This window comes from Pleurodeles waltl, chromosome 2_1, assembly GCF_031143425.1.
Source record: "Pleurodeles waltl isolate 20211129_DDA chromosome 2_1, aPleWal1.hap1.20221129, whole genome shotgun sequence".
Classification (NCBI taxonomy): domain Eukaryota; kingdom Metazoa; phylum Chordata; class Amphibia; order Caudata; family Salamandridae; genus Pleurodeles; species Pleurodeles waltl.
In genome coordinates this window covers 62,795,303-62,819,460 of record NC_090438.1, presented here as the reverse complement: position 1 = coordinate 62,819,460, position 24,158 = coordinate 62,795,303, and the positions used below count along the sequence as shown (strand labels likewise).

General features: G+C 45.4%; 1 long non-coding RNA gene across 1 annotated transcript in view; it reads left to right on the top strand.

Annotated features, from left to right (window-relative positions):
* Positions 1 to 4,616: 4,616 nt before the first annotated feature.
* LOC138258359 (uncharacterized) overlaps positions 4,617 to 24,158 on the top strand; it is a 165,873-nt gene continuing 146,331 nt past the window's right edge. Inside the window, exon 1 of the long non-coding RNA XR_011198409.1 lies at positions 4,617 to 4,650. This is a non-coding gene — a long non-coding RNA (uncharacterized lncRNA). The remainder of the gene's footprint in view (positions 4,651 to 24,158) is intronic.

The window sequence follows — 24,158 nt, the reverse complement described above, 5'->3', positions numbered from 1 at the left end:
GACAGTAGAGGGGGTGGAGGGTGGTGTGTGTTTGTATGTGGGGGTGTGTGCATGTATGTGTGAGTGTGTGCGTGAATGCTAGTGGGTGTGTGGTGTTGTTTCCGTGCATGGATGAATGTGTGTGAGTGCGTGTATGTATGGTAATGTGTATGCGTGTCGGCGTGTATGTTATGATGAGTATGCGGATGTGTGCATGAATGAATGTATGCATGCATGTATTTATGTGTGGATGAGTGTGTGTCTGCGTGCGTGTAAGTGTGTTTTGGGGGGTGTGCATGTAGGGGGATTGGGAGGATGTTTGGAGAGGTTTGGGGTGAGGGGGCCTCTTATCAGTGAGAGGGAAGGAATTCCCTGTCACTGATAGGGCCTACACCCATGGTTTTATTGGCGTTATGAACGCCATGAAAACCATGGCGTTAGGCAGGGACATAATACCACTGATGGCACAATGGTGGCTGCTGGGCTGGAGATTTCCATCTCCAGCCCGGCGGCTGCTACCGCCATGGCAGTCGGACTGGTACATTCAGCCAACCCGCCAATGTCATAATGTGGCGGTAAGTACCACCAGCCTGTTGGTGGTACTACCACCACATTAGCACCGACCGCCAGGGACCACCTTAATCTCTTCAGGAAACTCTTTGTGTGCCAAAAATCGACACACAGCTTGCCGGAAACGGTGCACAGCCTGCCTTGTGACCGAGAAATTTCCGCACAGCCGAACTGGAACAATGCAGGTAGACTTCCTGAGGGGAAATTGACCCAGCGCCTGCCTTACAACAGAAAATTCGACGCACCGCCCTACCGGATCGACGCACAGCCGAACTGGAATAACACAGCCAATACCCCGGGTGGAACATCGACGCAGAGCCTGCCGTGTGACAGAAAATTTGAAGCATCGCCCTCCCGGATCGACGCAAAGACTGTGACTTCTTCCATCGTGCCCAAGATTTTCCTGCATCGTCCCTGAGCATCAAAAAGTTCCCCATATGGCAGTGAGGAACCAAGATTATGCGCCGAAAAATGACGCAAGCTCCTTGCAGCATAGAAAGTAATGACGCAACGTCTGTACTGCATCGGAAAATCCGGCACACACCTGATTTTTCCACGCATCTCCTCCTCTGCGGTCTCTGTGCATGTTATTTTTGACGCAAACTAGTTTGTGTAATCAAGAGACAACTTTTGATTTCTAAGATTTAAGACTCTTTTTAAACCTGCAAAAGTAAAATTTCAACTTGTGCTTATTGAATCTTTATTGTTTTGACCTTATTTTAACCAGATAAATACTATACATTTTTCCAAAGCTGTGTGGTGTATTTTTGTGGTGTTTTCACTGTGTTACTGTATGATTTATTGCACAAATACTTCACACATTGCCTTCTACGTTAAGCCTAACTGCTCAGTGCTAAGCTACCAGAGCGTGGGCACAGGATAATTTGGATTGTGTGTGATTTACCCTGACTAGGATTGTGGTCTCTACTTGGACAAGGGTGTATACCTCTGCCAACTAGATAACCAATTTCTAACACCAAGCAAGAAGACTTCACTTCCCATCACTCATCTTCACAGGAAGTGGCATCATTGGGTTTCCCATCATCCATCTTCTCAGGATCTACTTAATGATGGCTTCATCACAGACATGCAGTGGACACACAAGTGATGTGGCAAAGGCAGGCCTGTCTGTTCCTGGACGGTGCCCAGCGCCAGAAACCCTGGTTCTCCCACCATCCACTGCTACCTCAACCACACATGGAAGGTGCATTCATATCAGCCTCCTGCAAGCTGTCATGCACTCTTCCACGCCCTACACGGACCACTTCTGCACCAATAGCACCCAACACCCTACTCACTCACACAAACCATGGCACCCACTCACGCTCACAGAGACCAAACACAACCTACACAACACACCGCAGTTGCATGTATGCTCCTCAACACATGTTCACTCACCAAACACACCACTGAGATATGGGACCTACTGCATGACCACCCTTTAGGTTGGGTTTATTACTGGACTAAACTTACCCTAAAGGATAGGTTTAGCCCAGTGAAAAGGGTAGGCTAAACCCACCATATGTATCGGACATCATTACAGCCATCAAAGTTGGCTACAAGATCACCAGGCAAGACTGTCAGCACAAGCCTGGAGGGGGAGTTGCCATCATCTTAAAAGATACCATCAGCTGCAACACCTACACGGACACCCCCATCACCTACACGAAACACCTCATGTTCATGAAACTTATCATAGCTATCTTCTCCCTTGGCATAATGCTCATATTCAGACCTCCAGGAAGCCACACCAATTTCACCAGCGACATCACAGACTCCATTGCACCCCTCATCATCAATACCAGAAACTCCATCCTCCCTGGAGACCTCAACTTTCACCTAGAAAACTACAGCGGCCCAAACTCTACTGCCCTTTTAGAAAGCCTCTGAAACCTTGGCATCAGCAACACTGCAGAACACCTGTGAGACCTGATTTTTCCTTCAGTCAGCAACATCAAAGTCAACACGCTCATTTCAAACTCCTCATACACACATTCAAGTCACTACACAACTTTGGCCCCCCCATCTGAACGCATCTCCTTCCACCAATCACCCAGACAACTCTGCTCCACACATACATATCCCATGCATACACAAAACCAGATCAGGAAGACAGGAATTCTCCTACATCGCTCATAAAGCGTGGAAAAGCCTTCCATTGCAAGTCAGAGTTTTTATCTCTAGTCCTGAATTCTGCAAGAAGCTGAAGACTTCACTTTTCAATTAACTAAGCCACCAAAGTCAGGGCTAGGCACACACCTGCACCTCTTGCACCAACAGAAGCTACATCTCTGTGGACAGGTTTATATAGGTGTACGAATGTGTACATGTTGGAAATTGGGTTACTGGCTGAGAGGGATTAATCCCTTTTTAAGCAGCAACCAAAATTCCTGTCAGGGTGAAGTCACAAGCAAACCCCAAATTGGCACAAAAGCGGTCAGGCTTAACTTAGAGGGAACGTGTAAAGTATTTATGCAGCACTTCAAGTGGTAATAAAGTGAAGACACAACACAGAAAAACCCCTCACCAATTTAGAAAATTAGAGTAAAATGTAATACATTATTTGAGCCCAAAAAAACAAAAATCCAATCAGTAGAACCAAAACATATACAATTTTAAAGGTTTAAGGGAAAATAGTGCCTAAAAGCACAAGGCGCCAACTGTAGTTATTTGATTATGCTGGACTGGGTCACATGTTTAGGCTGACCACGATAGAAAGTGAGCCGGATGCAGGGACCAAGTTAGGCTTGCTGTAGAAAGTTCCTTAAATCCTGGTTGCAGAGCATTGAGAGATCCTGTGTCGAGGATGCACCGCTCAGCGACATTTCTGAGGAGCTGCGGGCCTGGATTGTGAAGTCCTGCATCGTCATAGAGGATGTTGTCGATGAGGGGCTTTCAGTGCGAAGGTCGGCACTGAGGATGTGTCATGCAGCAGCAGTTGTGAGGATGCTGTGGACTTTGATGCGAGTGATCAATTCTGCCCACAGTACCATAGCTGAACTGGCATAGCATCTTCATGACACTTCCAATGGTCCACAACTGAGGAGACACCACTTGGAGGCAAGGCTCACAGCAGAAACAGTCCAGGTGCTCGGTCCAAGTGGTTCGAGATTTTTTCTGTCCCTGAAGTTCTGATAAGGTCAGCCAACTAGTCCTTGGAGTCACTCTGGTGGTCCTGGGATCAATATGCAGGTCCAGTCCTTCTTACCCAGGCAGCACGGCAGGGCTTCTAGCAGAGCAGCACAGCAGACCTCTTGAGTTTTTCACAGGGTCAAGGGGTGTACTGATGAGTGGGGTCTGAAGGCCCACTATTTATAACCGGCTCCCACTTTGAAGTAGAAGGCTTGAAGTTTCCACCCACAAAAGTGTTTATAATTTCCTGCCTCCCTCCCATGGCCCCAGCTTCTATGGGGGCACAAAAAACTAGTGTCAAAACTTTTGTGAGTGTGCTGAGGTAGAGGTTTTGTGATCTAAAAGAGTGGTAGCTCCTCCCCTTCTTCAAGTCAGAGATAGCCCATCCAGCCAACACTAAGTCCCCCCTTTGTCTCACTGACAGAACAATACACACAGACCTAGCCTATCCACTGGGGGTCGGCGGATATGTGCTAGAGTCAGGTGGTCTCCACTAGTTGCCGGTGTTTCCTCGCAGATGCTGCATCTCACATCACAGTGCTCGTGCGCTGAACCGGAAAACTCACTGAAGGAAAGGCGTGTTAAATCTTCAGAAGGCGCAGCCACACTGCCACTGCTCCTAAACTGGAATTAATGAGCCCTGGGGGATGGTATTAGAAACCATTGAAATTAATTTCCCAGGCTGTCGTTTGGCGCCTCACATCCCTGGAGTGTGCTCAACAAGCGGAATTGATAAGCACAACCTAAACAAAGTCTTCCATGCTAATGACTTTCTCTGGCCTCACCTTCGCTTCACGCGCATGCGCGCGCAAACAGCACGCGCCGCACACCAGCAAGGATTCAATTAATGAGCAGTGACTAAGGTATTAAAACTCAGTTTTTATTCCCCCAGAGAAACATTAGTCAGACTTCGAAACAGGATTTCTGAGGAGGTAATTTCTTTGGTGTGCTTCTGCTGGAGGAGATAAAGTAATTATGGCGCTACCTCTTGTTTAAATTTGCAGAAGAAATGCTTTCTTTCTTTCAATGTATTCAGTTTTTCCTTGTATACCTGAATTGTTTGATGCTCTTTTTTAAAGGTCGCGTTATTGAAATGTTTGAGGTTTTTTTCTAAAGTTCGTGGGCGTTCCTTGCCAAGAGATTGCACCGTTAGGTCAATAGGGGAAAAATAGTCCTCCGAGAAACCAAATCACAGTTACCTTGCGCCACTGTTTTATGCACAAATGCGCAGCACGTTCATGCGCAGAGTCCTGTGCATAGCTATGGATTTCTCAAAGGGACTTGAGAACTGGAAGGAGAGGTCAGTGGGCATTAAACTGCTGCACTGCTTTCCCCATAATGATTATGCATGAGCCTGGATGCAGAAGATCCTGCATTTGACTGGTTGAATGCTCTGCTGAAGCCAACTGGCAGTGCTCCATGGCCCTCTGACCTCAAAATGCAGGGACAGAGATTAGCGGTCCATCCTCGAGGATTTGGTAAATGGGAAAATATGTGGTGATATAATGCCTTATTTTATTCTGTGTTGTGCTCTGACAAGTACTGAGGCTGTTGTGGGTGGGCTGGTAATGTTGTGTTTGTTTGCCAGAATGTGCATTTATGAAGTGGTCTGTCCGGTACTGTTGGCGTGTGAGAGCCGCAGTAATGCTCCCGTCAAGTTGTGGCAAAGTTCTAGCTGCACTTAGGTACGGAGTGAGGGAGATGGGAGCAAGACAGACTTGTCTTACAGGTTAATAAAGTATCTTTGGGTCAATGATGTTGGATAACACAGTGAATGGGTGATATGTAACAAGGTTGAGTCTGTTAAATTTATTTAAAAAAAAAAAACTTTGGAAAACTTGCAAGGTGAGGCCTTGATGTAGTATGTAGTATCTGTTTTAGTATGTGTTTCTTTATGCTGGGCCTTTAAATAGTTTGTTGTCACCATGCTCCAAATGTGTCATAAGATTCCATGGAGCAAAACAAAAGGATGATGGACGGAGTGCTGAACAATGCATACACTCACCCCCAGTCGCAGATCTGGGTTTAATCCATCGTTCTTTTACTCACCATGCCACCCCAGTTTGGACCCAGTCATATGCAAATCAGTCTTGACCCTGTTCCTCATGGGAACAGTCCAGCCCAAACTACCAAGCCAGGTCCTCCCTGGACCTGAAACAAGCATCCTGGGACCGGGGTCAGGGTTTCACCCTTCATCAGCCAGGCTAGCTTGAATCCAGTGGCACAGTGAGCAAGGGACCCACGTCTGGGCATACCCTTCCCACTTAGGGCAACTTTAGAAAAACAAAAGGATGATGGACGGAGTGCTGAACAATGCAGACACTCACCCCCAGTCACAGATCTGGGTTTAATCCATCGTTCTTTTGCTCACCATGCCACCCCAGTTTGGACCCAGCCATATGCAAATCAGCCTTGACCCGAGGAACAGTCCAGCCCGAACTGCCAAGCCAGGTCCTCCCTGGACCGGAAACAAGCATCCATGGAATCTTATGACACATTTGGAACATGGTGACAACAAACTATTTAAAGGCCCAGCATAAAGAAACACATACTAAAACAGATACTACATCACCTCCCCCCTCTAAAAGCTAACCAAAAAAAATAAAATGATAAAATACAAAATAAAATACAATTCAAATCTTAAAACATAGTAATACAAAAACTTTAGAATTCGCTAATACAATTCAAAGTCTTTAAATTTGCTTGCCACCTTTACTTGACGGACACCCACGGATCTCGTACTTGAACACAGAGTGTCATGTAACTTTCCTGCCATTTGATTACATGCAATACCTCTACTGGCTAGATGCTGATTATTTTGTTGTGAGAGAACAGAATTATCATCAACACATTTAAAATCCTGACAAACATCAGTGGAAAGCATAGAATCTTCTGGATGTTTTGCTTCACAAACATTTTGATAAATGTGAGCCTGCAAATCAGAAATAGGAACCACACTATCTCTGTTCCACCACCCTTTCCCTTGTAACAAAAGTGACGTTTTTGTAACTTTTTGTACTTTTGCAGGGGACATGAACTTTGTTTCCCCCTTTAAACATTTGTTGGGTTTTTTAATTAAAACCCAATTACCTACTTCTATTTTAACTTTGCGAACATTATTCTTTTTGTCATAATAGTCCTTCTGTTTGATCTGTTTAACTAGTGCATTCTTCCTAATAGTCTCACAATCTATAGCAATGTCATTACTATTAGGGGCTAATCTCAACCATTGAGGAATAAGTTTAGATTTAGGATCTCTGCCTCGAAGCACTCTGAAAGGAGAAAAATTTGTTGTGGAATGAGGAGTTGTTACATACGCCCAGATTTTTTCTTTTAGAAAAGTTTCCACGTCAATGTTCAATGAAACGGCAGTCTGAATACCTTCTTTCAGTATACGATTAGCCCGCTCTACTAAGCCATTAGGAGATGGACTATATAGAGCCACTTTTATGTGTGAAATATATAGACCTGTCAAAAACTCATTCATTTCTTTTGAGACAAAATGTATACCATTGTCTGTGACAATATAGCGTGGAGAACCCTCAATTTGAAAAGACTTCTTTAAAAAATCAATAGCTGTTTTCGTACTAGGTGATTCAAAAAAATCGTAATAGATCCATTTTGAAAAATAATCTACTAGCACAATAAGGTAACGTTGTTGTCTCGGAAGGACCAGAGTAGTCTAAAGCCACCTTCACCCAAGGAGATTCAGGCATCTCCACAGGAAATAAAGGTTTGTGTGTAGTTTTCAAATGTTTGCCCGAAGCAATACACTGAGGACAAAGTTCAATAAATTGAGAAACTGCTTTTTCTATACCTGGTCACCAAAAATTTTGTTTAAGTTTTTTAACAGTGGCTGACATTCCTAAGTGTCCCTCATGTGCCATCGAACACAAACGTTTCCTTATTGCAGTAGGTGGTACAATTAAATCTTTGAGTACACATATTTGATTTTCACACGACAATTCAGATGCCACTTGTGCAAAACATTTGAGATCACCTGAAAGTGACTTATCTTGAGGCCAACCCACATTTATGAAATGTAATACTTTTTTTAATACTTCATCCTTATCCATCGCCTCCAACCACTCTTGTTCAGAAATAATACCTGCACAGCTTGATATTACATCAACAACAGCTACAACACATTATTTTTCTTCGCAAATCTCACTGTGAGCTTCCCTGAGAGGTAAGCGGGATAAACAGTCCTGAAGTTCTTTCCACCTTGTATATACTTGATCTTAAAATTGTACTCTTGTAATTTGGACAGAAGTCTAACTAACCTCGCAGAATCTTTATGTAGTATCTGTTTTAGTATGTGTTTTTCTTTATGCTGTGCCTTTAAATAGTTTGTTGTCACCATGTTCTAAATGTGCCATAAGATTCCATGGAATCTTATGACAGGCAGTTGGTCGTCAAGTGCTGGAAGGGACGGGAGACTTACTGTCAGCTGGTGCTTCATGTCGTGGGTTCATCTACTCTGAGAAATAAAAGACACAAACAGTCTTTTACCTTTTTACTGTCTGCTTTGTGTCTCACTTTGATCTTCGCTACACCTGGCAAGAGTGGGATATCTTGTTTATTTATAGCAAACATATACATTATACAAAACATTGAAAAATAGAATAATAAAGGAGGAAACCAACAGCCTTTGTATACCTGTTCTAGCACTACTGTGTACATGTGATTAGTCACTCATAGTGCAGGACAGAAAATGGATGAAATGGGTTGCCTCATGGTGTATGCTGTGGTGTGGAAAGCCACATGGAATCAGTCTCGAACATTCCAGTGGATGAACATGGATAACCAAAGGCCTTGTATGCATGAATGTATTTTTATTATGCTTTTCTAAACATGAGGATGAAGAGACATCTAAAACTGGCTCCTGGCCACACTTAAAAAACTAAAAATTGAGTACTTAACATAAAAATGCAACGATAACATGTAATAATGAATTTAAAAACTGCCTGTGTGGGAGAAGCCTAACATCCTCTCCCATTCTGCCCCCACCACTCTCATCATTCTCCCCCCAAAGTGTCTTCTTCATGTGCCATGTACTGAAGTTAACAAGGAGTAGAAATTGTGTGTATGCATGCTTGTCACGCTGCTGTTTAGAGGTTGAAATCTGTGCGTTGTCCAAAGCGCTGATAATCACATGCTTGTTTAACATGTTAGATAGAGTTTACTACTCACTCTCCTATATTGAATTCTTAAGCTTTTTATGTGGCAAATGTTGGGTCTTCAAAAGCCACAGTGAAATTTTAATTACACCAGCAATGTTTTCTAAATTCTTCATTTCAACATTACACAATTTTGTGTAATGTTTGCAGATGGGGGAATGCATCATGCAGAAAATGTCTCACTGAAAGACATTATGCTCAAACCAGTATCCTGTTGGTATGTCGTTGGAATTTTTACGCAAAGAAACCGGCAAACAAAACTTCACTCCAAAATCGCAATTTTAAATAATTACACAAAATATTTTATGGAATTTTATGAAATTCCATGAACGAAAATGATGTGATTCAACAGACCGCTAGTCTTCAGTGAAGTCCTAGAGTTATGGCTGGAACTGAAAAGCAGTGCATGCTTGCTCTTTTTTTAACCCAAAGGTTAAGAGAATGCCTTTTGCCAGAATAGAATTTGAACACTGAAAATTTAAAGGAACTATGACTTTGCAACTTTGACTGACAGCCCCTCAGGGTTGCCAGTAATGTTGTATATGCACCCCATTTGTTTTTCAGACAGACCTTATGATTGAGTGCTAGAAGTAATTTACAAATTGTCTGCTTCATTTTTTATAGACTTCCTCAGTTAAAATGTGGTGCGTTCAGACACTTGCGGGCCAATTTGCGTTGCAGAAATTTTCCACAAACATGCTATGTGATTATGGAGTTGTCCTTTCTTCCTCTAAGAAGTGACAATTTCTAAAGAATGGGGAGAGCAGGTATGTGCAAAGCAACGCTGTATGTAGTTTCTTTTCTGTCGTAGCCGTAAAGGAGAAGATTGGCCCCTGCTGGGCCACTGGCTTGTGTTTTTTAATCACAGCTCTGCATAGGTTGACAGAGACCTCAAAAGCAATCCCACATGTCTTTTCTATTTAATTCTAGTTCTGTGTATCTTTTATTTTAAAGTTCCTTACACTGCTATAGATATAGAAGAAAGATTAATAGTAGAAAGACTAAATACATCTCTAGTTGCGGGAGTAGGGCAGATAAATAGCAAATTGTGAAAAGTTTTTACTAGCATGTGCATAAATTCGGCACTCGTGTGGGATTGGAGGGCTGAAACAGAAAGCATGGAGTGATAATAAGAACTGAGGGAGTTTGTTTCCTCAGAAAGAAGGACTGTGTCTGCGGAATGAGAGGGGTGCAAGCTAGATTGTAATTTGAAACAGGAAAGACAGAGTTGAAGATAGAAAAAGCATTGCAACATTTTGGACAAAGGGAGAAGGACAGCATGTTCCTAAATATTGCCATATAAGAGGATTTGTGGGTGAGGTCTCTTGGCAAGTGGGAGGATTGGCATGTAAAAGCAGGATAAAAAGTACTCTTGCGAGACGGTATGTAATGCAGTAAGGAAGGAAAGAAAGAAAGAAAGAAAGAACGAAAGAAAGAAAGAAAGAAAGAAAGAAAGAAAGAAAGAAAAAGAAAGAAAGAGTGGATTAATGTAGTGAGAGACCCTGGAAGGCAATCTGAGGATGAAGCTGTGGGATTAGCTCTATGGAAACCATAAAAAAGTTAGAGTTCAGAGATGGGCAGGGAGAGGTGAACACATAGGAGCAGGGAGAGTTAGCAAAGGGCAAATGTGAGTGGGCTGTTTTAGAGTCGCTCAAGAGAGCAAAGTTATCATCAATTATACTCCAGTGAGAGAAGGGATCCTTACTAGGAGTAGTGAAAAATGAATCTAGAATACTTGGCAGAGAGGAAGTATGAGTAATAGGAGAAGAGAAATGCCAATTAAATATGGAGGAGTGAGACAATATTTATTGGGAGAAGGAGTGAAAAGTTAATCTAAACTGGAGAAGTAAGAGGACAAATCAAGGGTACGAGGAGTGAATAATTAATCCACAATGGACAATAAGGTGTGAAAAGTTAGTCTAGAATGGAGGCAAGAGAGAATGATCAGGGATAAGAGAAGTGTATAATAAAGTTAATCTAGAATTCAGGAATGAGCGAAGGGATCAGTGGAATGTTAACAAGAATGGAGATGGAGAGGAAGGGTCTCAGTAGGATACGTGAAAAAAATAAGTAGGGATTTGGTGTAGGAAGTGTGAAGTGTTAATCTGGACTGGAGGGTGAAGAGGAGGGATTAGGGTAGAAGAAGTAAAATGTTAATCTGGAATGGAAAACAGATGACAGATGTGCGGCAAAGAGAATAAGATGAGATCTTTAAATAACAAGAACCAGTTTGGGATAGATGCCCTTATAGTTATCACCACACTTGTGCAGCTGTTGTCTTCCCTCTCTCAGAACCACATAACTTAGGAGAGAATTGCTATCAACAGTTTGTACTCACAATCCATCATCAAAAGCATCACTCCTGTTGTTTGCAAGTCCAGCATCAAATCTTTTTTGGTTAGAATCTTGATTATGGGCCTGATTTAAAAATTGGTGGACAGGTTACTCCGGCACAACAGTGATGGCTATCCCGACCGCCGAAATCTAAATCCCATTATATGCTACGGTATTTAGATTTTGGTGGAAGGGATATCCATTACAGTTGTGACTGAGAAACCTGTCCGCCGATTTCTAACTCAAGCCCTATATCTCCAGTGGCTATGGTGCTTGACTGCAGCATGAGCAGTCTACAGCTTCTACAGAACAAGCCTGCCAGGGCAGTCTTGTGATTATCCAGGTGGCAGAATATCATCCTAATGGTAAAGCAGCTCAACCTACACCTGTGAGTTTGGCCCACCCAAGGCATGTGTTCAAGAAATACAGTTTTACGTGCAGCGGTCTAGCTTTTACTTTGAGTTCCAGGGTCCTAGATTTCAAAAAGGAAGAGTAGCTAAATTTTGCAACATCCTCCCCACAAGCAATCTGGATGGAACAGGTCTATCAATGTTTCATTCTGAAAACACATGAAAACATAATATAACAAAATAGAAAGAGAACAATTAGGAGTAACAAAGGAATGGATGAAAGAAAGAAAAGAGAAAGTAGGAAAGATGCATTAAAGATAAAAATGAAAAAGGAGGACCATGAAAACGAAGTAAGGAAGCGGGAATGAACAAGAAACTCACCTAAATGCATGCGCAGACATGCAGTGTTGTGATTAATTCCATACTGAAGGCTCCAGTTTCTACAATTCTTCTGCTTAGGCAGGTGAGGTGGCAATGAAGAGAAATTGATAACTGTATCCTGCCACAGGAGATAGAGCAATTATCTGTTAATGCTTGTAAAAATGCTAATCTTTCAAGTTTACGGGTGCCAGTGCTGTTGCCTCCCGCAGTTTAAAGCCAACGCTTTAAAAAATATGGCAAAACACTTATCTGAATGCTTTGCTTAATGTTGAAGGGGCTCACCATTAAAAAGGTAAACTACAGACGTGTGATCTTTATTTGTGTCAGGCAGCAAACAAAACTATGCAGCACAGCTGGCTTCTGTTGCGGCAATGTACAATTTACACCCACAAATTCACAGATCTGGATAAAGTTTTCCCAGGGGAACCTATTTCTATGAAGACATTGGCCCATATTTATGAGAAATGATGCACAACTGTGTTACCGTGGTTGTGCATCAAAAATTTTAACACCATGCTACGTCATTTCATGACGCTGGACTTTGCGACATGTCGCAAAAAAATTATGCTAATGCTGCAAAACTGGCATTAGCCTGACTAGAGGCACGTTTTTTTACGCTAGTCCAGCTAGCACCATTTGGGCAAAAAAAGCCAGCGAAAACTCCAAACAAGCTAGGAGGTGCCACAATGGAGAAGGCAGGACAGGAGAGACCCTTGAGAGTCTCCAGTGCCCCCAGCACCAGTCAGAATGTACAGACAGACTCCCAGGAGAAGGAGAAAAGGAAGAGGAAGTGCAGGTTTATTGAGGAGAACAACATCTTGATCACAGAGGTGACGGAGCATCAACAACAGCTCTTTGTCACTTCTAAGTTGCCATTAGGTAAGAAGGAGGCCATATGGCAGTTCATAGTTGATAAAGTCAACAGTGTGGCAGAGGAGAAGATGATGGTCACCAACTGAAAAAAGTGCTGGCACGATTGCAAGTGCAGAACAAAAGAGAAACTGTCCGGCAACTGAAAGGCAGCACTGCAGACTGGAGGTGGAAGTCCCGCACCCCAGGAGCAGCTGGATGAGCTCAAGGAAATGGTGGCAGCTGTCATCCCGGAGGAGTTGGTGGCAGGAGTTGAGGGGCACTCAGTGCAGCGTATTTTGACCAACAACAAACACACGGTAAGTCGCAGCGGAGGGCAATGTTGTAACTAACAAATGGCATAAGGGGGAGGCACATAGTAGTCACTATATGCATGCTAAAGGGTTACATGGGGGCACACTAATCACCAGACACCAAACCTATCTAAAGTGCTCTGACCCCCCCCACCATATACACAGACTACTTTACAACCCTTACACAACTCTCTTCACTGTGCCAACTCTACCATCTGTTCATGTGTAACTCTCATTGGGCACCATCTACCAGGCCTGCCTGTTGTGGGGCAGCAAGGGCTTGGATACGCCTCCCTGCACCACTGGAAAGGACACAAATGTAATGTACACCTGTGAGAAGGTAGCCTCTTTCTAGCCTTGTTACCCCCACTTTTGGCCTGTTTGTGAGTGTATGTCAGGGTGTTTGTCACTGTTTTCACTGTCTCACTGGGATCCTGATAGCCAGGCCTCAGTGCTCATAGTGAAAACACTATGTTTTCAGTATGTTTGTTATGTGTCACTGGGATCCTGCTGGTCAGGACCCCAGTGCTCATAGGTTTGTGGCCTATATGTATGTGTCACTGGGACCCTGTCACACAGGGCCCCAGTGCTCATAGGTGTGCATGTATATGTTCCCTGTGTGGTGCCTAACTGTCTCACTGAGACTCTGCTAACCAGAACCTCAGTGGTTATGCTCTCCCATTTATTTCAAATTGTCACTAACAGGCTAGTGACCATTTTTACCAATTTACATTGGCTTACTGGAACACCCTTATAATTCCCTAGTATATGGTACTGAGGTACCCAGGGTATTGGGGTTCCAGGAGATCCCTATGGGCTGCAGCATTTCTTTTGCCACCCATAGGGAGCTCTGACAATTCTTACACAGGCCTGCCACTGCAGCCTGAGTGAAATAACATCCACGTTATTTCACAGCCATTTTACACTGCACTTAAGTAACTTATAAGTCACCTATATGTCTAACCTTTACCTGGTAAAGGTTAGGTGCAAAGTTACTTAGTGTGAGGGCACCCTGGCACTAGCCAAGGTGCCCCCACATTGTTCAGAGCCAATTCCCTGAACTTTGTGAGTGCGGGGACACCATTACACGCGTGCACTACATATAGGTCACTACCTATATGTAGCTTCACAATGGTAACTCCGAATATGGCCATGTAACATGTCTATGATCATGGAATTGCCCCCTCTATGCCATCCTGGCATAGTTGGCACAATCCCATGATCCCAGTGGTCTGTAGCACAGACCCTGGTACTGCCAAACTGCCCTTCCTGGGGTTTCACTGCAGCTGCTGCTGCTGCCAACCCCTCAGACAGGCAGCTGCCCTCCTGGGGTCCAGCCAGGCCTGGCCCAGGATGGCAGAACAAAGAACTTCCTCTGAGAGAGGGTGTGACACCCTCTCCCTTTGGAAAATGGTGTGAAGGCAGGGGAGGAGTAGCCTCCCCCAGCCTCTGGAAATGCTTTGTTGGGCACAGAGGTGCCCAATTCTGCATAAGCCAGTCTACACCGGTTCAGGGACCCCTTAGCCCCTGCTCTGGCGCGAAACTGGACAAAGGAAAGGGGAGTGACCACTCCCCTGACCTGTACCTCCCCTGGGAGGTGTTCAGAGCTCCTCCAGTGTGCTCCAGACCTCTGCCATCTTGGAAACAGAGGTGCTGCTGGCACACTGGACTGCTCTGAGTGGCCAGTGCCACCAGGTGACATCAGAGACTCCTTGTGATAGGCTCCTTCAGGTGTTGCTAGCCTATCCTCTCTCCTAGGTAGCCAAACCCTCTTTTCTGGCTATTTAGGGTCTCTGTCTCTGGGGAAACTGCAGATAACGAATGCAAGAGCTCATCCGAGTTCCTCTGCATCTCCCTCTTCACCTTCTGATAAGGAATCGACTGCTGACCGCGCTGGAAGCCTGCAAACCTGCAACATAGTAGCAAAGACGACTACTGCAACTCTGTAACGCTGATCCTGCCGCCTTCTCGACTGTTTTCCTGCTTGTGCATGCTGTGGGGGTAGCCTGCCTCCTCTCTGCACCAGAAGCTCTGAAGAAATCTCCCGTGGGTCGACGGAATCTTCCCCCTGCAACCGCAGGCACCAAAAAGCTGCATTACCGGTCCCTTGGGTCTCCTCTCAGCACGACGAGCGAGGTCCCTCGAATCCAGCGACTCTGTCCAAGTGACCCCCATAGTCCAGTGACTCTTCAGTCCAAGTTTGGTGGAGGTAAGTCCTTGCCTCACCTCGCTGGGCTGCATTGCTGGGAACCGCGACTTTGCAGCTACTCCGGCCCCTGTGCACTTCCGGCGGAAATCCTTTGTGCACAGCCAAGCTCTAGTGCCCCTAGCAGTAGTGGTACTAGTGGTGGGACTGCTGGCAACAGTCAAGCAAAGGGTGTAGTTGGGTTCACTTATGGGTCCATAGTGGAAACTGAAGTAATCAGTCCCAAGACAGTTTCTGTCACACCTAGTGGCATTGGCCTTGCCACACTGGCTGCTTGTCCCCTTACAATGGATAAGTACAGGCAGACAGTTTCAATAAATGGTGTTGAGGCCTTGGCCTACAGGGACACAGGTGCCAGTTTCACTTTGGTGACTGAAAACCTTATGGCTCCTGAACAACACATCATTGGACAACAGTATAAGATTATTGATGTCCATAACTCCACTAAGTTTCTTCCCTTAGCTATAATTCAGTTTAGTTGGGGTGGAGTTACTGGCCCTAAGCAGGTGGTGGTATCACCTAGCTTACCTGTAGACTGTCTCTTAGGTAATGACCTAGAGGCCTCAGGTTGGGCTGATGTAGAGTTTTATGCCCATGCAGCCATGCTGGGCATCCCTGAGGAATTGTTCCCTCTCATTTCAAGTGAAATGAAAAAGCAAAGGAGAGAAGGCCTGAAAACTCAGGATCCCTCTCCATCAACAGGTAAAAAGGGTATCACAGTATCCCCTAACCACCCTACCATTCAGGATACCATTCCTGTGGTGGGAGAAACCTCTCCTGGGGTGGTACCTGTTCCAAGGGAATCATCAGCTGGCAAAGCTGGACTCCCTGAGGTGGAAGTACCTCTCTGTGGGATAACTAACATTGGTGAGAAAAAGAGCACCATTTTAGTTAACATGGAGCATCCCTCCAACCCTACCAGAGAAACTTTAGTGCAGAAACCCTGCACTGTCTCACAACATTTAGGACAGCATCCCTGCCCTAGTGTGGAGCTCATAGGACAGCATCCCTGCCCTGCTCCAACCCAAGAGAAACAGCATCCCTGTTCTCTCTTCCAGCCACATGGACAAAGTTTTTGCCCAGCTATGGCTTTTCTGAGACAGCATCCCTGTCTGGCATTTCCATCACTACAAATAGGTTCGGTGGACAATTCCCACTGCTCTAAACTAAAACTTACTGATAGAAACTCTGAAAATACATCTTCACATTGTTGCTTAGCTAAAAAACTTCAAACAGGGTGGTTTACATCCCCACAGGGAAGTAACCATATAGTGGATGATAAAGGGAGTAACCAGTCTATTGCAGAGCTACTCTCTACTTATCACCACTTAGACAATAAAGTCTCAACTGGCCAAGGTTAGCCTTATTGTCCTTCGTTTGGGGGGGGTTGTGTGAGAAGGTAGCCTCTTTCTAGCCTTGTTACCCCCACTTTTGGCCTGTTTGTGAGTGTATGTCAGGGTGTTTGTCACTGTTTTCACTGTCTCACTGGGATCCTGATAGCCAGGCCTCAGTGCTCATAGTGAAAACACTATGTTTTCAGTATGTTTGTTATGTGTCACTGGGATCCTGCTGGTCAGGACCCCAGTGCTCATAGGTTTGTGGCCTATATGTATGTGTCACTGGGACCCTGTCACACAGGGCCCCAGTGCTCATAGGTGTGCATGTATATGTTCCCTGTGTGGTGCCTAACTGTCTCACTGAGACTCTGCTAACCAGAACCTCAGTGGTTATGCTCTCTCATTTATTTCAAATTGTCACTAACAGGCTAGTGACCATTTTTACCAATTTACATTGGCTTACTGGAACACCCTTATAATTCCCTAGTATATGGTACTGAGGTACCCAGGGTATTGGGGTTCCAGGAGATCCCTATGGGCTGCAGCATTTCTTTTGCCACCCATAGGGAGCTCTGACAATTCTTACACAGGCCTGCCACTGCAGCCTGAGTGAAATAACGTCCACGTTATTTCACAGCCATTTTACACTGCACTTAAGAAACTTATAAGTCACCTATATGTCTAACCTTTACCTGGTAAAGGTTAGGTGCAAAGTTACTTAGTGTGAGGGCACCCTGGCACTAGCCAAGGTGCCCCCACATTGTTCAGAGCCAATTCCCTGAACTTTGTGAGTGCGGGGACACCATTACACGCGTGCACTACATATAGGTCACTACCTATATGTAGCTTCACAATGGTAACTCTGAATATGGCCATGTAACATGTCTATGATCATGGAATTGCCCCCTCTATGCCATCCTGGCATAGTTGGCACAATCCCATGATCCCAGTGGTCTGTAGCACAGACCCTGGTACTGCCAAACTGCCCTTCCTGGGGTTTCACTGCAGCTGCTGCTGCTGCCAACCCCTCAGACAGGCAGCTGCCCTCCTGGGGTCCAGCCAGGCCTGGCCCAGGGTGGCAGAACAAAGAACTTCCTCTGAGAGAGGGTGTGACACCCTCTCCCTTTGGAAAATGGTGTGAAGGCAGGGGAGGAGTAGCCTCCCCCAGCCTCTGGAAATGCTTTGTTGGGCACAGAGGTGCCCAATTCTGCATAAGCCAGTCTACACCGGTTCAGGGACCCCTTAGCCCCTGCTCTGGCGCGAAACTGGACAAAGGAAAGGGGAGTGACCACTCCCCTGACCTGCACCTCCCCTGGGAGGTGTCCAGAGCTCCTCCAGTGTGCTCCAGACCTCTGCCATCTTGGAAACAGAGGTGCTGCTGGCACACTGGACTGCTCTGAGTGGCCAGTGCCACCAGGTGACGTCAGAGACTCCTTGTGATAGGCTCCTTCAGGTGTTGCTAGCCTATCCTCTCTCCTAGGTAGCCAAACCCTCTTTTCTGGCTATTTAGGGTCTCTGTCTCTGGGGAAACTGCAGATAACGAATGCAAGAGCTCATCCGAGTTCCTCTGCATCTCCCTCTTCACCTTCTGATAAGGAATCGACTGCTGACCGCGCTGGAAGCCTGCAAACCTGCAACATAGTAGCAAAGATGACTACTGCAACTCTGTAACGCTGATCCTGCCGCCTTCTCGACTGTTTTCCTGCTTGTGCATGCTGTGGGGGTAGCCTGCCTCCTCTCTGCACCAGAAGCTCCGAAGAAATCTCCCGTGGGTCGACGGAATCTTCCCCCTGCAACCGCAGGCACCAAAAAGCTGCATTACCAGTCCCTTGGGTCTCCTCTCAGCACGACGAGCGAGGTCCCTCGAATCCAGCGACTCTGTCCAAGTGACCCCCACAGTCCAGTGACTCTTCAGTCCAAGTTTGGTGGAGGTAAGTCCTTGCCTCACCTCGCTGGGCTGCATTGCTGGGAACCGCGACTTTGCAGCTACTCCGGCCCCTGTGCACTTCCGGCGGAAATCCTTTGTGCACAGCCAAGCCTGGGTCCACGGCACTCTAACCTGCATTGCACGACTTTCTAAGTTGGTCTCCGGCGACGTGGGACTCCTTTGTGCAACTTCGGCGAGCACCGTTTCACGCATCCTCGTAGTGCCTGTTTCTGGCACTTCTCCGGGTGCTACCTGCTTCAGTGAGGGCTCTTTGTCTTGCTCGACGTCCCCTCTCTCTTCAGGTCCAATTTGCGACCTCCTGGTCCCTCCTGGGCCCCAGCAGCGTCCAAAAACGCCAAACGCACGATTTGCAGCTAGCAAAGCTTGTTGGCGTTCTTTCGGCGGGAAAACACTTCTGCACGACTCTCCATGGCGAGAGGGATCCGTCCACCAAAGGGGAAGTCTCTAGCCCTTTTCGTTCCTGCAGAAACCTCAGCTTCTTCTGTCCAGTAGAAGCTTCTTTGCACCCGCAGCTGGCATTTCCTGGGCATCTGCCCATCTCCGACTTGCTTGTGACTTTTGGACTTGGTCCCCTTGTTCCACAGGTACCCTAGATCGGAAATCCACAGTTGTTGCATTGCTGGTTTGTGTCTTTCCTGCATTATTCCTCTAACACGACTACTTTGTCCTTAGGGGAACTTTAGTGCACTTTGCACTCACTTTTCAGGGTCTTGGGGAGGGTTATTTTTCTAACTCTCACTATTTTCTAATAGTCCCAGCGACCCTCTACAAGGTCACATAGGTTTGGGGTCCATTCGTGGTTCGCATTCCACTTTTGGAGTATATGGTTTGTGTTGCCCCTATCCCTATGTTTCCCCATTGCATCCTATTGTAACTATACATTGTTTGCACTGTTTTCTAAGACTATACTGCATATTTTTGCTATTGTGTATATATATCTTGTGTATATTTCCTGTCCTCTCACTGAGGGTACACTCTAAGATACTTTGGCATATTGTCATAAAAATAAAGTACCTTTATTTTTAGTATAACTGTGTATTGTGTTTTCTTATGATATTGTGCATATGACACTAGGTGGTACTGTAGTAGCTTCACACGTCTCCTAGTTCAGCCTAAGCTGCTCTGCTAAGCTACCATTATCTATCAGCCTAAGCTGCTAGACACCCTATACACTAATAAGGGATAACTGGGCCTGGTGCAAGGTGCAAGTACCCCTTGGTACTCACTACAAGCCAGTCCAGCCTCCTACAACACCCAACGTACGGGGCAGGCCTGAAACTACCATCTCCGCTTGTGCACAATTTGCAGATGTGCCCAGACAGGCACACCTGCACCATGATGCAAGGGTGCTTGTGTTGTGGTGTGCTACTGTGCATGAAGGGACACCTTCCTGCGAAACATCAGCCACAAGTGGTGTGTCCGTCTAACTATGTGTGATGCAGCATACAGAGAAACATTACATTACAGTCATAAACAAAGCTCTCACACACCCTCTTGCCACTTCGACACCACCCCTGAGTTGTAGCACAAAACTGAACAAATTCTAGATGTGAAAATCTGGGAAGTCATTAGAAGCTGGGTGGGTTACACGTGTTGCGTGGGAACACCCCCAGCAACACACATGGAATGCCAAGTATATGGAATGTCAGGTGTGAAAGGGGCACATAATTACCAGTCCATGACAAGGCACACAAGGTGCCCTCCTTGGCCTGGTAATTATGGGCTGGCACACTGCACCACTGGAGTGTAATGTGAAAATGATGCTCTGGTGGGGCAGTGTGATGTCAGTGTCTGGGAAATGTGGCTCAGAGTTACTCATGCATGATGAAATGATGCAGTGCAGCAGCCCAGCTTGCTGTGCTGCAACATTTAGAATGTACACGGATGTGTAGTCGTCAATAACATGCCATGCATCCCTGTACTACTCTTGGTGATGGGGCACAAATTTCTTCCCAACATCAATATAGGCATGCATTCAGCATGCTGTTGGGGTGCCTGTGTTGCAGGTCTGATTGCAGATGTGCAAGAAGGGTCGCATCCTGCAGTACTAACAATCAGGACTGCTGTCTACCACTCCCAATGTCTGTTGATGATTGCAACACACACTGAAAGATGCAAAAATAGGCCAATAACCATGCCAGTAACTTGTAGCACAACTACAATGCTACATATGAGGTGGTGTAGCAACCAGATGCATCCACACATTGACAAGTGTGGAAATGTGTGAGGTCCCTCATGCCACCACACGTGTTGTAGGAGTGATGCAAGGTGGAGAGCTGTCCACATGCTTCCACCTTGTCAACTGTGATGTGTTCCTTATACTGCACCACCCATAGTAAGATGCAAGCTCTTGCGTTTTCTATGTGTGCTAAAGAATGCAGCAGATGTAGAAAAAGCAAAATCTTGATGAAACAAAAGTATTACTCCCTGTTGTGCCATGCCAACCCCACCCCTGGTGTGGCGTCAGTATTTTGGCACTCCCTCAGGTGTACATTTTATAGTAAATTTGAGGCAGTGCCAAAATCAATGGTTGTTGTGTGGGTATGCCCACAGCAAAATCCATTGCACATACCTCTGTGGCATGCATCTGAGTTGTGGGGGGCATATTTCAGATGTGTTTTCTAGCCACGCAAAGTTGTTTCTTGCCACATGCTAAACGTGGGAAAGGGCACAGTGCCCCTGGAGCTTCACAAAAAGTGATGCTCTGGTGGTGCTAGGGGCTTGTCATTATGCCCCTGAGTACCTGCCCATGGGATATGTGTGGATTAGTGACAGACACAAAACCCCACACACTGACTACAACACGATTAAAGTGACTGACAGCTATGTGGACTAGCAAGTATTACCTGAGGCTCATAAGCACGGCATGTGACAGCATGCATGTATTCCTAGAGCTCACACCAGTCCCTACACAAGTGCCTGGGCCAAGCAAGGAAGCAACAGAACAACATTACTGCAACACTTAACTGAATGCATGTGTAGGACTGTGAGGGGCACTCATCAAAGTCTCAGTAACAACTTCCACATTTGGTTGTCGTGCAATGACTATAACATAATGAGAATGCAAGTCACATAACTTCACAACACAGAGAAATGCTGTACGAATACCTGTTTTGGGATGTGTATCCATTCACAACCAGAGTGCCACGTACACTGCAGATTAATGTCTGAATTCACGGATGTCACACCATTGCCAACCTGACAGGTACTTGGCCATTGGGTATACACATAGTCACACATGTAACAAACTACTGCTTGTAAAGCCAAAGGCATCTGCGTAAGATGACCTGTGCAGACATGCTATCACCTACAGAGTAAAGCTTGATGGAGACCATATAGCGTGGAAAAACAAGATTTAATCAAACTACAGTTATAACCCTAAACAATAATTTCCTTACTAACGTACCTATACTAATTTAACCTACACTATCTTATCCTAACTTATTCCTAAAACTAAATTATCTTATCTGAACTAATTCTAGACATTAGATGCAACTTGATAAACATCAACCCCACGACCCCCTTACTATACACCCATAGACAAGGGGAACATGTACTACATCTAAACATTACCTAACTAAACTTGCAGTCTAAACAGATATATATATATATATATATATATTTTTTTTTTTATAATTTTAGAATTTTTTTATTTTATTTTTATTTGTTCAACACAGATATCCAACACCCCCCCAATAGAGATAGCCAAAACCCACCCACCCTAAGAAAAAAACTACTATAGCCTAAAACTACTCTACACTAAACTAACTAAGCTAACCCTAACTATCTATATACCACAACCATGTTACAAACTATATGCATGGAGAAGGGAAGCATTGTTCTTCTGGCCAATTGTCCGTCTCATTGTTTTGTGATGTGGGCCTTTATTTCATGGAGCATTAGCATTATCTGCTCAGACGGTGCTCCAACCTTAATATTTGATATTTCGGTATTTGGTATTTCTGGTCGGCAAGCTCCGTTCTGAACCTCTGTACAAGAAGGGGTTCTATGTATTGCTGGACTACCTGGGATGTGCTAGGGGCACTCGTAGATGCAGCTGGCATTGATCGTCCTGCCCCTGTAGATCCTGGTGTATGTGAGGCCTGAGTCTTGCCTGCTGTGTGAGTGCTGGGGGCAGATGGGTGTTTGGGTGGACCCCCGTGTGGGAAGGTCTTCCATGTCCCCAATGCTTTCTTACTCTCATAGAGGCACCCTATCCTCCTGAAGTGCTTCTTAACTTGCTGGATGTGTCAGTAGCGTTCGACATGCTTCGTAAATTTCTGCTTCTGGGATGGGCTCATGTTGGCAGCTGCAACAAGAATGGGACATGAGGCATTTGTTTTTTGAGTAAATGAACAACAGGCATGCAATAAAAACACCATCTGCAGTTGTCACATGTAGGGCAGCACAAATCACAATGACATCTTGAAGGGCAAGGTTACTACACCTCTGCACATCAACCATCATCTCCATATTGCACATGTCCAAGGTATCAAGGCTAGCCAGTGTTGCACAATATCATTTCACCATCTCAGAACATCTTCAAAGGACCATGTCACCAATGACCAAGGTCATCATACAAATCAGCCAGGTGACCATGGTAGGTCAAAGTCATCATGTTGGATTGCTCAACAGTGTCCCTCATGCTTACGCCATTGACCTCAGATCCGCTACTCCTGCAGAGTACATCAATAGCGTGAAAAAATAATGCTATTGCCCCCTGTCCTGCATCATTGTGCACCGTATTTTAAATACGGCACATACATGGTGGAGGTAGTGGGGCGCCCCAAGGTGTCCTGGTGATGTATAGAAATCAGGCAACTCTGTATGCAGCCACTTGACAAATATTGTTTTCCAGTCAGACCACTGTCCAGAATTAGGCACCCCTGTTGCTTGGCTGCCAAAAGACTCAATGTCACCGGTCCTAGGTATCAACATTATTTTTTACATAGGCCACTTGCGACCGCAAAAAGGCATATTGGGCTAGTGACAGCTGACAGCAGGAAGGTTCACTCTGCCATTGGGGCAGTGCGTGCAGTGCTCAGGAAGTGGTGACCATCCTATGATCTCTGGAACCTTCTGTTCCTCATTCCCTGCTGCTGGAAATCAAAGGATGCCACTTTTGGCAGTAGACATCTGGGCCGGACTGGGAACCCAAAGCCGCCCTGGCAAATGTTGTCAGATCAGCCCTCAGCGAGCAGGCCTGACCACTACAATGGAGTCTGGGGGTTCTACTCCCACCACCCAGACAATTTGGGAACATATGACAAAAACTGTGCATTCTACAAAACATTGTTCATTATATATTCAATTGTATTAATTTTACAAGCATAGCAATTGATGACCTTACAGTGCACCAGCACATGTCAATCTTTATTGGGGCTCTTCAACAATTCATTCACGATTACCTTCTAACAGTGCCTCACATCTCTTAGCAGCTCCTCTCTCAGATGTATTTAATTTTTTTTATAGCACCTCTCTTTCCAGCATAGGGTGTTGGAGCACTTTACATTGCACACACAGACAGAGACAATGAATCATACGTGTGTAAATCAGTGTATAAAAATGTGACATAAGA